Below are 17,285 nucleotides of genomic sequence, written 5' to 3'. Positions count from 1 at the left end.
GTTGTGTTGTTTTTTTTTTTTTGTTTTGGGGAAAGGGGTTTAAGAATTACAGATACTAGAGAAATTCCACAGAAACAAGTGTGTGTGTGTATGTGTGTGGGGGTGGGGGTGGGGAGGGCAGGGGATAGATATTGGGAAAAGACTGAGCTGGAGGCATTTGTTAAACTGATCATCAAAGAAGTTGTGTTACTCATTGTTCAGTTATTAACTAATGTGCTAATGTAATAATGTGAGGCAGTCAGAATATTTCCAGGTATTAAATATGGGCTGTGTCTCACTCTTTGTATTAGAAAGCACAAGGTCTCTTAGGTAACACTTTCACCTGCGTCTTAGAAGATTCTGTTTACAGTGAAATATAAACTAGCAATTTCCGAGCTCAGACATGGCAGAGGAAACCTCAGTACACAAGAAGATATATTAAAATTAGTAATGGGAAACTCATTAAAATGGAGTTGGGAGGCCAGTAGGGGGAGCTCTCATGCCCTCCTATCACTCCTACTCAATTGCAGATCCAACAGGAAGAGAGGAACTTGACCTTACAAAGACTTGACTTTGCAGGTGGCTGCCACTGTACTATTCCTGCCAGAAGAAAAGATGCTTTCCTCCCCGCACCTCCCCCACCGCCAGGCAACAGCTCCATCAATGAGAAGCTACGACTGTGAACTCCAGTTTACTCCAATGGACTTTTAGTTCCTAACAAACTTCCCAACTTATTCTTTTTCTCCATAAAGAAGCATGCCTTTCTTTCCCCACCGTCCCCCCACCTCCACCCGCACTAACTTGTCTATGGTTTTGCCACAGCTTATTTATCTTGGATTGCAATTTTTTTAATTCCCAAATAAACCCATCTATCGCTGGCAAAATAACTTGGCGGTGTCTATTTTTAAGATTAACAGTAAGAAGGTGATATTATTTGCTTTTAAGTTTCCTGAAAGAAAATAGGAAGTCATCCTACAGTTAACCCAGCTTTCAGGGTAGTACGATCTGTGAAAAGAGATAGCAATGCTCCACCAGCCACTACTGCCTTAGTGACAGAATCCTAGATTTACAACTGAAGAATGATTCTGTATTCTCCAGGGGATGCATTGTCAAAATAAAGCCATCTTCTACAGGGACATATGTTTTGCTCTCAGTAATCAAGTGGAATTTTCCTATCAGTCTATCCACATGTTTTTAGAAGAGTCTAGCTTCTAATTAACTTGGAATTGCTAATTTATTTTTTAAATACTTTTTAAGTTATATTTATTTATTTTGAGACAGAGAGAGAGAGAGAGAGAGAGAGCGTGCACATGAGCAGAGGAGGGGCAGAGAGAGGGAGAGAGAGAGAATCTCAAGCAGGTTCTGCAGTTGTCAGTGCAGAGCCCTGTGCAGGGCTTGATCTCATGAACAGAGAGATCATGACCTGAGCTGAAATCACTTAACTGACAAGCCACCCAGGCACCTCTGGAATTGCTAATTTATTTTTTTAATGTTTATTTATTTATTTTAAGAGAGAGAGAGAGAGCATGCGTGCATGTGTGAGCAGGGAAGGGGCAGAGAGAGGAGAGAGAGAATCCCAAGCAGTCTCCACACTATCAGCGTAGAGCTCAACTAGGGGATTGATCTCACGACTGTGAAATCATGACCTGAACCGAAATCAAGAGTCGGATGCTGAACCAACTGAGACACCCAGACACCCCTGGAATTGCTAATTTAAAAATGGCCATGTCAAACGCATGTTATGAAAGCATAGGGTGACATATCCTGGGAAGTCTATAAATCTTGAGCCTCAGACCATAGTGTTAAAAAAAGAAATAACAAGCCCAAAATGGAGTTACTGGTGCTAAGTCCTAAATCAGCAAACTAAAAATTGAAACTGTAGTTTCAGTCTCTTCCAAGAATTCAACCTTTATCCAGTCAATCTGGAATGACCTGATCAGCACCAGTGAAGTAATTTGCCTGATAAACCTCTGCCTTCCCCTAAAGGAAGGTGCCCTCACCTGAAACAACCCACTCTTTGCCGGAGTAACTTCCTTGCCCTGCTCCCTTGTGCCGATAGAAATCTTCCATTTTGTAAATCTCCTCATACTTTCTGTCTGCTAAAATGGGAATTCATGAATCATTAAATAAAGCCAATAGGATCTTCAAACTTACTCCTCAGTTGAATTTTGTTTTTTAACAATAGCTTTGAATTATATCCAATAAACTCTGGGGTTGAAAAGTTAACACCTCTTTGTCCAGGGGCTTAATATCTGTGTCTGTGCATGTGTGTGTATGCATGCATGAGAGACACTGTGATTTATAACAAAAAAATACATATTTGGATATTGTGATTGAAAATAAGGAACATATATTTGGTCTTCATCCTTGTTTCTGGCCTAGAGCTCCTAAAATGCTTGCAATTTCCTAAATGATGAGAGCAACAAAGGTGTCTTTTGTCGTGTTAATGAGGTGACTTTTGGAAGTCACCTAAGGATGGAGGCTGGTTGCCTGTGGAGTTGACCATGTGATTAAAAGGCTAGAACTTTCAATTGAGTCCTCAACCCTCCAACCTCTGGGATGGGGACAGAAGCTGAGACTTAATTCTGTCACCAATGGCCAAGGATTTGATCAACTGTGCCTATGTAATAAAGCCTCCATAAAATCCCAAAGGACAGGTTTCAGGGAGCTTCTGGACTGGTGAACATGCAGAGGTTCTGGGAAGCTCCCTGCCCTTTCCCCAAACTTTGCCCTATGTGTCTCTTCCACCTCGCTATTTCTGAGTTACATCCTTTTACTTAAAAAAAGGTGATCTAGTAAATAAAATGTTTCTCTGGGTTCTATCAGTCATTCTAGCGAATTAATCAAACCTGAGGAGGAGGTTATAGGAACCTCTGATTTATAGCCAGTTGGTCAGAAGTACCAATAACAACCCAGACTTGTGACTGGCTTCTGAAGAGGGGTGAGGAACAGTTTTGTAGGACTGACTGCTCTACCTGCAGACTATGATGCTTTCTCCAGGTAGACAGTGTCAGAATTGAGTTCAATTCTTTTACACCTGCTGGTATCTGTGAATTGCTTAATAGTGTGGGTCAAACCTCCCCCTGCTGCCACATTAGAATTGGTACCAGAACTCTTTTAGTGTATGTTCAAATACTATGATATCCTAGTCATTTACTTCAGGGATAAATATAAAAAGCAAGTTAGTTAATACAGTAAATTTGGGAGAAATTATATCTGTGTAAAAATCTTGTCTCTAAATAGTTTCTGGTTTAGGAAATGCATCTAAAAATAGAAAAGTGTTGGCTTCCAATTGAATATACAATCAAATATTATCATTGTTGATACCCTGGTTCACATAGAATATAATATAAAGATAATTTATATTTGGATTGGCATTTATTTAATGTAAATAAAGTACTTAATTCTTCTGTGAGTCTTTGCCTTTTTGAACTTAAAAAAAAAAAAAACTAAAGAAGAAAGAAAAATCTCTATGTGCCATGTGAAATTAGTAGTGGAGTTTCTACTTAATAGGTAATCTATTCATAGATAATCAGGAGGCAATTTCATACATTATTTAGCACATCAGGAGGATTTGAATATAGGCTCTTAAAAAATCTAATATGTGCCCAGTTCAAAGGCAAAGCTTAAACCACAATGAGCCTAAATTAGTTTATTTTTTTAGGGGAAGAACAGAACTATGTCATTAATTTTCTTTATGATTGTAAGATGTTATTAAATCCATTTAATTTAAAACACTAATAATTTTGTCAAAGGGGGAAAAAAGCAACTAATGGGCATTACAAGTTATTTAAATATATAATTGAACATCCATCTAAATAGAATTTGGATTTCTGCAATTGTAGCAGGTCAGTTAGAGAGTTAAATACAAATAATAGTGCATGTGATTTAGTCTCCTAAATACTGTAGGCTACAAAATGTATTATTTTAATATACTGTGAGTTCTGAAGTTTTAAAGGTTTATTAACATTTTATGTTATTCACTGGGAACTAAAGTAACAGACCAATTACTTATATGGAACAAAGTCCTTAAAGTGATTCATGTTCAGAGTGACTGCTTGAAGACAGCACTAAAAAAACCACAACATTGTAATGCTCTGACATTAATACTTCTTTAGGAATGTTGCCGGTAACATCTCAGAGCTTCACCTCATTAGACTTTAACCTCATACAATGAATCTGGTTTTATACCCAAGTCATCTTTCCTTAGTATAGAACTGTTAAGTTGGGCACTGTTCCTTCCTCTGTTTTTATTTTACAATATTACTTGATTCTGAATTAGGATCATCTAAGGCTGAAGCTCCTTTGTGCAAATAGTAATCTTTTTTCCCAGCCTACTTGGTGACAATGAGGGAAAGAAATTGTCAACTTTCTGAAGAGCAGAGTTTAATCTGTAAGTGCAGGGTTGCCAAATCTTAGCCTCTGTGGAAGGTGGATCAGTGAGAGAGTGGTCAGGGGCAGTATATGAATTTGCAACAAGTCCTGCATATGGCCTCACCTGTGTTCCAATACTTTCCCTCATTTTGCAGAGTCTCAGGTCATTGCCCTTTGTAGCAGTCAGCTCCCAATTGCCTCTACATTATTTGAAAATGAGCTGTTTACTTATAAGGTAGTATAGCATCCAGATAAGAGCTCAGACTTAGACCCAAACCAATCTGGTTCTCAATCCACCAAGAACTATATGTGGGTTCCTAAGTTACTGAATATCTTAGCCTCAGTTTTATTATCTATAAAATGGGAATGAAAATGGTACTAACCTCATAGAATTATTGCGAAGGCTAAATGTAACAATGCATGTAAGGCATTTACCATCATGCCTACCATAAATTAAGCATTCAATAAATATATATGTATTCCAATGAGTGTGCACAATTAATTATTTCAAACTTTACATTAGGGGTCCCTTATCACAAATCACAGCTCTGTATTTCTTTTACTACAAGTGTCCGTGGCATTGTGTGCTTGGTTTAAATGTTAGCAAACACAAATGAATTTGAATGATATAGGCAGTCAATGCCTTTGCCAAAACAACAGTTATAAAATGCTTCCAAAACTAAAGGAAAATGGATATTGGATTATTCCCCTTTCTTCTTAGGTGGTCGCTGCTCCTCCCCCACTGAATAGTTAGCTGTATTTTCTACAGATATTTGGGCAAATCTGAACTAGAGGGCCCAGATCCAGATTGCTGCTGCAGCCCTGAACTTGCCTTGGCAAGACTCCCATGTCTATGGCTGATTGGATCAGGGTGGATGCTGACCTGAACTGGACCAATAACAATCATTCCTTTGGGAATTTCTAATTGGGGCTGACAGAGTTCAGCGTCTTCCTTAGTCACCTGGATTAAAGAAATAGAGACTCGACACTGAGGAGCAGCCCTCAGCTGCCTTATAAACAGGAAAGCAAAGGAAACTCTCCAGAGAGAGAAAAATGAAAAGGAGTAAAAAGGAGAGGATATACAGAGTGTCTGAAAGGATGCTGGCCTTTGTTTCCAAGGTGCCTAGTTCCACTTGCTGCCTCTCATGCTTCACTCTCAGTTTAGTAGAGCAGCCTAAGTCCTTAGAATTATACCCCCCCACACACCATTTTTTTTTTTTTTTTTTGTGGTCTAAACCCTTTTAAGGAAGTTTCTATTCAGTCTGGCCAAATTAAACATGAACAAAACAATTGTTCTTACCATTGTCATTTTCCCAACTAATTCAGAAAGTTGACGAGTTCTGGAAAAGATTTTGTTTTTTTCAGTCCCAGTGAGAATAAAGTATGTTTTACGCTCCACATAAAAAATACAGTGGTTGTTCTTTCAAAATAGAACAAAAAAAAATCATGAATATATTTCTTCAGGGTGTGTATTTGTGTATGTGTGTGCAAGTGCCACAGTACAGAAGGGTATAAAAAATAGTACAAAAACCTTTGTTTCCAGTAATTTGTAAGTTTTGGGAAAATACATCATAAAAGAAAATAATAAAGGCAACATATATAGTCATGGATTTTTTTCAACACACCATCACATTTACTGCAAGTTGAGTGTCATCATGACCCTGGGAAGGAGGCCTATGAGACCATGTGACCAGTCCAAGATCACACATCGAATAATTCACCTGTCTTGGATATGACTCCAGGATATATGAATTTAAAGCCTTAATATTTCTTCCTTTTTGTTTCATTTTCTCTATGTTTCCCCAAATGTTTTCCATATTACACTCTTCCCATGGAATATTCCATAGTCCAATACATTTGGGAACTGCTAAATGCTGAATCCCTCTCATGAAGATTTAAATACATGTAAACATAGTCGGTAAAGAAATGTATTCAATTTCATCGAATTCCAGGTTTGACCAACATATTTTCCAAGAAATCATTTTTTTTAATGTTTGTTTTTGAGAGAGAGAGAGCATGAACAGGGGAGGGGCTGAGAGAGAGGAAGACACAGAATCTGAAGCAGGCTCCAAGCTCTGAACTGTCAGTACAGAGCCTGACACAGGGCTCTAACTCATGAACCACGAGATCATGACCTGAGCCGAAGTCAGACACTTAACCGACTCAGCCACCCAGGTGCCCCTCCAAGAAATCATTTTAAAGCATTATTAAAAACTCATGTTACCAAAAGAGCATTAATAAATTGAAGAGTTAATGGTTAGTTGATTAGAAATTAATATTGAACAAAGGGACATTGCCTATTTTGCTATCTGTAGCTACTATTTCTTTTGAATGTAATATTTTCTAACTGTTGAAAAATACTAAAATATATTAAAGTATAAAGAGACAAAAGTCATATAAAAACCTGTGGCCCACTGTCAACATTTCATTGATCACACTATCATGTATCTCTATCCATATCTATGTGCAATTATAAATAGTTTTGCATAAATCAGATATCATGTAATGATTCGTTATGACTATCCCCACTTTCCTCTTTCTCTAAAGCCACCTGCAGCAATACTGCCTCCCCGAGGTAACCAATGTTAAAAATGTGGATTGCAGCTTTCCATGATTAGATGGACAGTGAAGAGAAAGATGGCTGTCTGTACATACAGACACACACACACACACACACACACAACTTTCTTTTCTCACTTTGTAATATAATGTAAAAATTCCACCAAGTTAACCGGCATAGAAAATAAAAAAGAAAACATTTGACTCATACAATTAAATAATCTAGAAAAAGATACAGCTTCAGGCATGGTTGCCTACAGAGACTCAAACAGTATCTCCATCTCTCTTTTAGAATGATTATTTCCTTAGATATTTTTCCCTTGAGGGGGGAAAAAAGTAGCCTTTGGCAACTCCAGGACTATTTCCCTGCTTATTTATTTTTATCATGCAGAAGTAAGCATCCTAATAACCCCTACACTTTCACTCTGACTTTCACTCTGATTGAGCTGACATGTCATCTGCTTTTCCCCAAGAAATCCCCTCAGTTAGGGCAATGCAAATCTCCAATGAGGTTAACTCTTTGAACTCAGCATTCAGCCTTTCAGACCCAATGGATTGAAATGGCTAATATCTGGGAAGGGCTTTGCCAGTAATAAGGTAAATGAACACTGGGGTGCCACAAACAGCCATGGTCTTATAAACATTCTTAAATATAGAAGCCAAAATCTGAAAACATAATACTCCATAGTTATATTTCTCGCTCTTGGAGAATTAGCTTTAGCATGGAACATTAGGACCAAATGAAATCACTTACCAAAGTCTTTCCCGGATGTTCTGGTCAGTCATCACATGGCTCCAAGGAACAGAAGTTATTTCAACAGGTTTTAGGTAGAGGTGACTTTATTGCAAATCTACAGCGGAAACTTAAGAGAACCTCATGATGAGAAGTATAGCAAATATAGGTGGGTCTCATACAAGAATTGAAGTTTCTCAAGAAGGTAATCAAGGATTTTATAGTCTCCTATCATTATATTTATCTGTACATCTGCATCACTCTCTTCTCTGCAAATTTCTTTCATATTCTAGGAATAAGAATGTTCACTCTCTTGCTGAGAAAAATGAGGTTTCTATCCCATCTTTTTCCAACTTTGTGTATGTAACTTGCCACCACAATATTATTTATTTAGTTTCTGATACCTCTTCTCAAAAGTGTTTTGCCAGTGGTTTTGAAATATAAAGATGCTGACTCCAGCCCCATTTCTATATGATGGGTTTTTTTGGAACATATTCTTCTGTTTCTTCTTTTTCTTTGATTCTGCCTTGGTTTCTGTGCATTAGATAAAATACCCAGCCTTGAAGGTGTGGCCTTGTAAAGAGGAATTTTCACACTTAAAACTGCCCTAGCTTTTGGTGGTCTTTCAAACCTTTGTGATTGCCCAAGCAGTCTGTTTTGTTTTTTCATGACCCCCCAGTAGGTGAGCCTGCTCCAAGTCAGTTCCAAAGGGGAGGAATATGGGTCGGACGCTCCGGCAGTAGCTTTGAAAGTACTCATATACAGTCCTATGGGACGCTGGCCACCGTGCCAGGCGACACCCAAGGCGTCCTTGGCATGGCAGTTGGAACTACTGGGGCTCCAGACCAGTGAATAAGCTCCTTTCTGGGGTATCCCGGCGAGCTGTAGGGAAGCAGAGAGACAAGACAAAGATGGCGTGCCCCAGCCTAAGGCTCCCTGAAAGTCTGCAGGCGCTTAGCTAGACGTGTGCCAAACCTGAAACCTGCCCCTCAAGGTGAAACTCCAGGACAAGCCCGTGAGCCTCTTTCAGAGCCCCCGAGGGTGTGCTTCAGCCCACTTTCCATGCAATGCGCTGGGGGTGAGAGCCTTCCAGAAACTGTCTCCGATCTCCACTGTTCCCCGGGGGGGGGCAGGACCGCAAGCCCCTCCTACAGCTCCTGGGACGCGGCAGCTGGGGGAGAGCACGTGGGTATCGCGCCCCCTCCTGGCCCCGGCCGTGGAAAGGGTTACTCCGGAGAGTAAGCCCCATTGGCCCCCCGAGCCGGGGGATGTAGTGGTGTCCTGGCAGCAGCCGCAAAAACTGGGGCTCCTGCTCCTCTCCAGGAGACACTTGTGCCCAGCAGTGAAGTAGAGGGAGAGCAGGAAGCCGGCGCCACCAGCCTCTCTGGCGCCCGGAGAGCAGCTCAGCACATTCCCAAATATGTGTCATGTCAGAAGCCTACCCCCCTCAGTCTGACTCTGAGACAAGCAAAGAGCTTCTCCCACGCAGAGTGTGGCGCCGCTCTTCAGCCGCTCGCTCGCACGGGGCCCTGGGGCAGGTGAGTTGGAGCACGCGAGCCCTTTAAGAGCCTTCCTCACGTTGTTGCAGCCTTGTGGGTCTCCTGGTCCTAGCCCTGCTTGTTGTCAAAGCTAGACTTTTGGGGTCCAGGTGCAGGTCATAGAAGTTGCGGGTGGGTTCACACCCTTCACTCCTCAGGGCAAAGCGCTGGGTTTTGCAGGCCTTCTGGACTACTGCACCGGGAGTGGAGTTCATGCAGAACTTGTACCCCAGACTCCTACCCACTTTGTTGTGAGACTCTTTTTGTCCACTGGATGCATAGGGGCCCCTCAGCGAGTTTTAGGGTCTTTCTTTTCTTTTTCTTTCCTTCCTCCTTCTTTCTTTCTTTCTTTCCTTCCTTCTTTCTTTTCTTTTTCTTTCTTTCTTTCTTTTCTTTCTTTCTTTCTTTCTTTCTTTCTTTCTTTCTTTCTTTCTTTCTTTCTTTCTTTCTTTCTTTCTTTCTTTCTTTCTCTTTCCTTCCTTCCTTCCTCTCAAGTTGTTCCAACCTGCAGACTCCACATGGTCAGCGGAGAAGGTGAGTTCAGGGTCCTCTTGTGTTGTCATCTTAAAATGGAACCTCATCACCATGTGATCTTAGAAGTCCAGATTGGGTACATCTGAGTAACTCGAAGTCGGTTTCTTTTTTTTTTTTTAATTAAAAAAAATTTTTAAACATTTTATTTATTTTTGAGAGACAGAGAGAACAGAGTGAGTGGGGGAGGGGCAGAGAGAGACTGAGTCAGAGTCCGAAGCAGGCTTCAGGCTCTGAGCTGTCAGCACAGAGCCTGACAGGGCTTGAACCCATGAATTGTGAGATCATGACCTGAGCCGAAGTCAGAGGCTCAATCGACAGAGCAGCCCAGGCATCCCTCTTTTTTTTTTTTTTTTTTTTTTTTTTTTTTAATTTTTTAACGTTTGTTTTTGAGAGAGCATGAGTGGAGGATGGGCAGAGAGGGAGGGAGACACAGAATTTGAAGTAGGCTCCAGGCTCTGAGCTGTTAGCACAGAGCCTGGACACAGGGCTTGAACCCACAAACTGTGAGATCATGACCGGAGCTGAAGATGAAAGCTTAAGTAACTGAGCCCTTGGGCTCCCCTAAAGTCTGTTTCTTAATTCCAACTGTTTGGCAGAGATAATTGGATTGGGGTATTGTTGGTCAAGTATGCATTTCTGGTACAATCAGCTGCAGCTGAAGGGGACAGTTTGAATGTTATCCAAGGGAAGTCGGAGAAGGAGTGTGGCTAGGAAAGAAATGCTGGGCTTCTGGGTGCAGAGGTTGGAAAACCAATAGTTCTCAGACTTCAGTCTGAAGCATCGTGGTTAAACTTGCTGGTGCTGAAGGCGGACTATCTAAATTTGAGTCATAGGTCCATCACCTATTAGCTATGTGACTGGGAGATTTTTGTTTTTAATACCATGTGCAAATGGGAATAATGATAATACCTACCTCATAGTGTTGCTCTGAACAACAAAGAAGCTTATTGAGCTGAAACTCTTAGATTTGTGCTTGGCACACAGTAAGAACTAAATAAATATTAGCTGTTATTAAAATAGTAGGTCTATAAGCTCTGTATCCAAGTTGACAGTTTCAGACAAGGATTCAGTTAATGCATTGAATGAAATGTACAGTAAAGGGCATTACAAATAGATCATCCCTGATCTCAGGTTTTAGTAATCAAAAGAACAGGAACTGGAGACTGAAGTTTACCTTGAGGGCAAAGCTCCCCGGCCCCCAAGTTTATGAACCCCCGGTTGACCTAGAAGTTACTACTTTTTTGCACTTAGGGAGACCTGCTTCAGCCTTCAATGGCTTGTTCTGTTCAAAACTGCTCTGCTAAGCTGCTGAGACTTTTCTTGATCAACTGTATATGGAGTGAGAACCTATCCCACTGAAAAGTGGTGGGTAGGTGAAGCCCAACATGGCGTATCCTCATTAAGGCAGGGAGCGAAAGGCAAGAAAGCCAATTATATAAGCCTTCAGCCCCTGTGCAGATGCTGCCATCAGGGGCTGCCAGCCACTCTTGCCTCGGGGTACCAGATAATAACTTCAGAATAGGAACTTGGACAGCCAGCCAGGCTCAGCTTCTACTTCACAGGGCATGGACATGAAAGGCAGTACCTTTCAGAACAGCAAAAATGTCCTGAAAGCAGCAGGGAGACGGAGTGTTTAATAGGTATGTTCTCCTGGTAGGCGGGTGTCAAGGAAAATGGTCTCCGGTTGCTCATTAAATGCTACCAAGACATTGAGACAGAGAATGGCATGAGGGGCTGAGGAAAAGCCTCAAACACGGTTTCACAGCCAGGATGAGTGGGCAGGTTTTCTGAGAATAAACCTGGCTAGCTCATGAGAGGGTCTGTATTCGGAAGGCGCAGCAGTTATGGGATGAAATGACAGAGAAAGTCAAGAAGAGTTTAATAAGTTCACAGGTATTCTTAATACAGGTAAAAGTTAGGAAAAAGCCAGGCTCCACTTTCACTGGATCTATAGTCCTGCCTCCCTGGGACATTGGTTATAACCTTTAATAATTAAAGGGTCTTTGGAAAAGACTTTTCATGACTTGTGTTTCAATGTATAACTCTTTTGAAAATCAACCCACACAGAAGAGGTCAACATGATCATGTAAATAAAATGTAAGCATGGTACCTGACATATAGTAACCATTCAAAATACTGGCTACTTTCTTCTTTCCCTTTCTCATGTAACTTTCCATCTGGAATAAAAGTGCCTCATTTATTTCTTTATATTTATTTGGTATGCATGTATATAGTTATATAGTTATGTATACAGTTATACAGGTACCAGGTAACTTTCTTAGCACTTTATATATGATAATGCATTTAACCCTTACAATAAATCCATAAGGTAGGGTCATTGATAAGCCCTGCTTTACAAGTAAGGAAACTGAGCTATAGTGATATTTAAGTAGCTAGTATTAAAAAAAAATTCAACTGAGTACATTTGAAGTTCTAATTGTCCTTATTAAATGGTTCTTGAATCTGGCAGCATCCCATCTAGCAAGTAGAAGGATGTTCCAAGCAGTTGTGCAAAATGGAAGGTTTTTGTAGGAAGGGGGTGAGGCAAGAAAGTTATTAGCAAAAGTAAAGAAAGAATAGTTTCAGGCAAGATCCCCTTCCCTTAGGGGGAAGAGCAGGGGTTCTTATTAAACAGACTAAATCATCTTCCTTTGGGGAATGCAGAAGGCTCATGTAACAAATTACTTCACTGATGCTGATCAGAAAATGCCTGACTGACTGGTTAAGACTACATTTCTGGGGGAAGTTGAAATTACAATTAGTTTAGGCATTAAGCTCTGGTTTACTGACTTGGGGTCTTAAATGATGCCATTTTGTGGGTTTTTTTAATTTATTTTTTTAAGTTTATTTATTTTGAAAGAGACAGACCGTGAGTAGCAGAGGGGCACAGAGAGAAGGAGGGAGGGAGAATCCCAAGCAGGCTCCAGGCTGTTAGCTTGGAGCCCATCTGATGTAGGGCTGGAACTCACATACTGTGAAGTCATGACCTGAGCTAAGAATGAATACGATGCTTAACCACCTGAGCCACCCAGGCGCCCCAGTTATTTCTTGTCTTAAACTTAGTGGCTGAAACAATACTATTTGTTCACAATCAGCAATCTGAGAGGGCTTGGTGGGGACTAGTCTTTGCTCTACCTGATGTCAGCTGGGATAACTCAAAATATGGAGGCTAGAATTATCTGAAGTCGCTGCAGTCAGTGCTCAGAGCTCAGGGCAGCGCTTGCACTCATGAAACCAGGGGATCACTACATGAGCCGAAATCAAGAGCGGGAAGCTCAACCAACTGAACCTCCCAGGCCCCTTTGTGGTTTTCTTTATAATACCAGTAAATGGTGAGGGGCGCCTGGGTGGCTCAGTCGGTTAAGGGTCTGAATTTTAATTTCCACTTAGGTCATGATCTTGAGCTCCGTGCTGAGCATGGAGCCTGCTTGGGATTCTCTCTCTCTCCCTCTCTTTCTGCCCCTCCTCCACACATATTCTCTCTCTCTCTCTCTCTCTCTCAAAATAAACACTAAAAAATACTAGTAAATAGTGAAGCCAGAATTTGAAGCTAAAAATGTATACTTTTGGTCCTTAATAGTGATCTCTCTGTTCTTTGAGAACAGAGAGGAAGTATATCTTTGTTTTGTTTGGCCACAGGTAGTTCCTCACCCCTAGGACGTATTCAGTATATGCTAATTGAATTTCAGGAAGTTAAGAAAGCAATATACCTTCCTAAGACCCTGGCACACACCTTTCCCATGTGTACTAAAAGGATTCAAATTCTCACTTAAGAACTTAGAAGAAAAAGAGCTTAATGGAACAAAGTATCTGCTTGCCTGTTTGCTGTACCAGCTAGCTCAGATGGAGACTGCACAGCAAGTGTAATCATAAAAATGTGTAGTTTTCATTCCATGTTCCAGGCACAGAACCAAAATTCAGAAGCTCTGTATTGAATCATCTCATCCATTTCTCAGGCTGCTTCCAACTCTCTGTTTTAATCCCTGCCCCTGCCATGGTCGGACAAATACATCTCCTGTAGGATACTCTCTTTTTATGAGAATTTTGGTTGCAACAGAGTGAGCGAGTCTGGCATCAGACAGCTGGATTTAGGACTTAAAAGGTGGTGTTGGTATTTGATTTATCTTCCTTATCTTCAATCTGTCTCTTTCAATTTTGGCTGCATTCCAAAATTCCTCCTTTACATGGTCAAACGGCTACAATAGCACCCATTTTTTTTGCTTCCTCATTTTTCTAGCCCATGGGAAACACGGACTTTCTCAGAAATCATAGGCAATTTTGTCATAATGCATAGATTTGGGTTGGGTTATATGCCATCTATGAACAAATCAATTAGTAACTGTACTTTGGCTCATGGGAATCAAGTTAACAATCACTTTGAATGGAGGAAATCTGATGTACTGATTGAGTTAGGGCTGAGTGCTTCTACTGCTGGATAAAAAGAATAGATGAACCGCCTGCAAACAAGTGCTACACAGTATCGACATAATTCCTACAGATGCAAACAACCTCCTGAATAGCTCCACTTTTTTTCTCCTACGCCCTCCCACTTTTCCACTGTCCAAGTTTGTCTTTCTAAGGACATTTTCATTTGGCTTTAAACTTGCCATTATTGGAAAATCTAATGGCCATGGGCAGAATGCTGAAACATTTAAAAACGGAAACAGAGAGTTTTGTCATCTTGAAAGAATTACTAGCCAAGATTTATTCCCTGAACTACTTATAAGCATCTTTTCTGTATTCCCCAAACACCAAAGTGAATCAATTGCCAACAGACAGATAAGTACATCTCCCTGGTTGTTAGATTCAAAGATGAGGCTTTTGATGCATTTCCTGTATGCACAGAAGAAGGAAGGCGTACTAGGGGGATCTTTGTGCTCTCAGGCTGGGAATGAATAACAAGTCACTGTTAACTTTAAAAATAATTTCTATAAGCAAATTTGTCTAGAAACAATATGTTGTGAGAATTTGTAAGAGTTAAAGAATAATTATACAAGGAACACTTTTACCCACCTCACAGCCTAAAAAGATACATCAACATTCCTTTTGAAGGTTTGTTTGTCCCTCTTTTATCCTGTGTCCTCTGCAGTTCCCATGATTTTCATTATAATTTTACCACACATGGATATCCTACGCAACATATTGACTAGTTTTGCAGGTTTCAGATCTACTTAATAAAATCCTAACAGTTATATTTTATTGTGACTTTCTTTTTTGCTCATTAGGTTTCTCAGAATCATCCACGTTATTATACATAGCTATAGATTGTTTCACTGATAATATGATATTTTTGAATGACTAGTCCTTGATTTATCCATTCTATTCCTGATAGGTGCTTGTACCATTTTCATTCTTTGGCATCTATTAACATTCTCACATATGTGTCCTGGCAGAAGAGTAGAATCCTTTCTTTAGGGACTATCCTAGGGACTATTTTGCTGTGTCATAGGGCTTGTTCATCTTCCACTTTACTAAATAATGCCAAGATGTTTGCCAAATTGATTAGAACAATGGATACTTCCACTGTCAGTGTGTCCATGTTCAGGTAGATCCACATCCATGCCAAAATTGATGTTGAGATACTTAAAAAAAAAATTAACACTTATTTTTGAGGCAGAGAGAGAGAGAGAGACAGAGAGAGAGCAGAGGAGGGACAGAGAGAGAGGGAGACACAGAATCTGAAGCAGGCTCCAGGCTCTGAGCTGTCAGCACAGAGCCCCATGTGGGGCTCGAACTCATGAACCGTGAAATCATGATCTGGGCTGGAGTCAGACGCTTAATCAACTGAGCCACCCAGGTGCCCCAATGTTGAGATGCTTTTATTTTAATCACATTTTTATGTTGGAGCAATTTTAGATTTACAGAAAACTTGTAAAGAGAGTACATGTACCTCCCAACAAGTTTCTTCCATTAACTTAATATGATAACATTATTATATTCATGAGCCAATATTGAAACCAATGTTTCAATATTGAAACATTGTTATTAATGAAAGCCCATACTGTATTCAGATTTTCATAGTTGATTCCTAATGTCCTTTTACAGTTCCAGGATGTCATCAAAAATACCACATTATATTTATTCCTCATGTCTCCTTAGACTCTTCTTGGTTGTGACAGTTAATCAGACTTTCCCTGTTTTTGATGATCTTGACAGTTTGGGAGAGTACTGGTCAGGTATTTTGCAGACTATCTCTCCATTAGGGTTTGTCTGATGGTTTTTTCTCATGATTATACTGGGATTCTGTACTCTTGGGAAGAAGGCCACAGGGATAGAGTGCCATTCTCATCACAAAGCACAGCATGCGATCAACATGACTTATCACTGTTGGTGATGAACTTGATCACCTGGCTGAGGTAGTGTTTGTCAGATTTCTTCACTGTAAAGGTACTCTTTTTTCCCTCTTTCCGTAATTGTACTGTTTGAAAGGACATCACTGTATGTAGTAGCACACAGTTAAGCAGAGGAGAGTTATGTTCTAGTTCCCTGAGGGTGGAGTATTTTCTACATAAATTAGTTGGAATTTTTCTGCATGGGAGATTTGTACTATTTTATTCTATTTATTCAAACAATCAAACAATCAAAATGATTGTTGTAAACTCATCTATATTTTATATTTTATTTATAATTTAATACTATTTTGTTTATTGTGCTGTTCAGACTACTCTAACTTTGGTTACTGGTAGCTCTTTAAAAGACCTTTTAATTATGTCAGTATGAGTGACACATGGTATCTCCTTAGGGTTTCATGAAGTTTGCATTTTTGTGACCCTCCATTCTGAGAATCACATTTGCTAATTTTTCTATTGGATTGTAGGTGGTTTTTTTTTCTTCTTCTTTGTATCCATGTCTTTCTTTTATGCTAAATAATTATTTTTAGTTATATGTATTGAAGATACTAGGTAGTGTCTCCCAATTGTGGGCTTCTCTTTTATTTACAGATATTCTGGACTTATGAAGTTCTTAGTGTTAATATAAAAAAATTTCCATCTTTTTCTTTATGGTTTGTGACATGGAAAAATTAGTTAAAAATATCTTCACTTTTTGAGATAGCAAAGATATTCTCCAACACATTCTTTTGTAGATTTCCTTCTACCTAAATGAAATTGATTTGTGTACGTAGTGTGAAGTAGGGGTCCAATTTCTATTTTTTCTATATAGATAACTAATTATCTTGGCACCATTTATTGAAGAGTAATTATTGTGCCAATGATCTAAGAACATTTTAACAGTGTTAAAAATTGAGTTTCCACAATTATATGGGTCCTTGTGTAGAATCACTATCTTATTCCATTCTTCAACTGTCTGTCCCTCTGAGAATATCACATGTCCTTAATTACTAAAGCTGTCATTTTACTTATTTATTTTATTTAGTTAAGGCAAGTTCCTCAAACATGGCACCTTCAGGAGTGACTTGGACATTCTTACTGTTCACTTTACCATATAAATTCTAGTATCTTTTTGTCAAGTTCCACAAGATGAAACCAAAACATAGCAAAAGAGTTGATGGAATTTAATTGAATCTATAGATCAACTTGGAGACAGTTAATCTCTGTACAATATTGAGC

Source organism: Panthera leo, chromosome A2 (genome assembly GCF_018350215.1).
Source record: "Panthera leo isolate Ple1 chromosome A2, P.leo_Ple1_pat1.1, whole genome shotgun sequence".
In the NCBI taxonomy this organism is placed as follows: Eukaryota; Metazoa; Chordata; class Mammalia; order Carnivora; family Felidae; genus Panthera; species Panthera leo.
The sequence above is the reverse complement of the archived record's forward strand: the minus strand, read 5'-3'. Positions refer to the sequence as shown.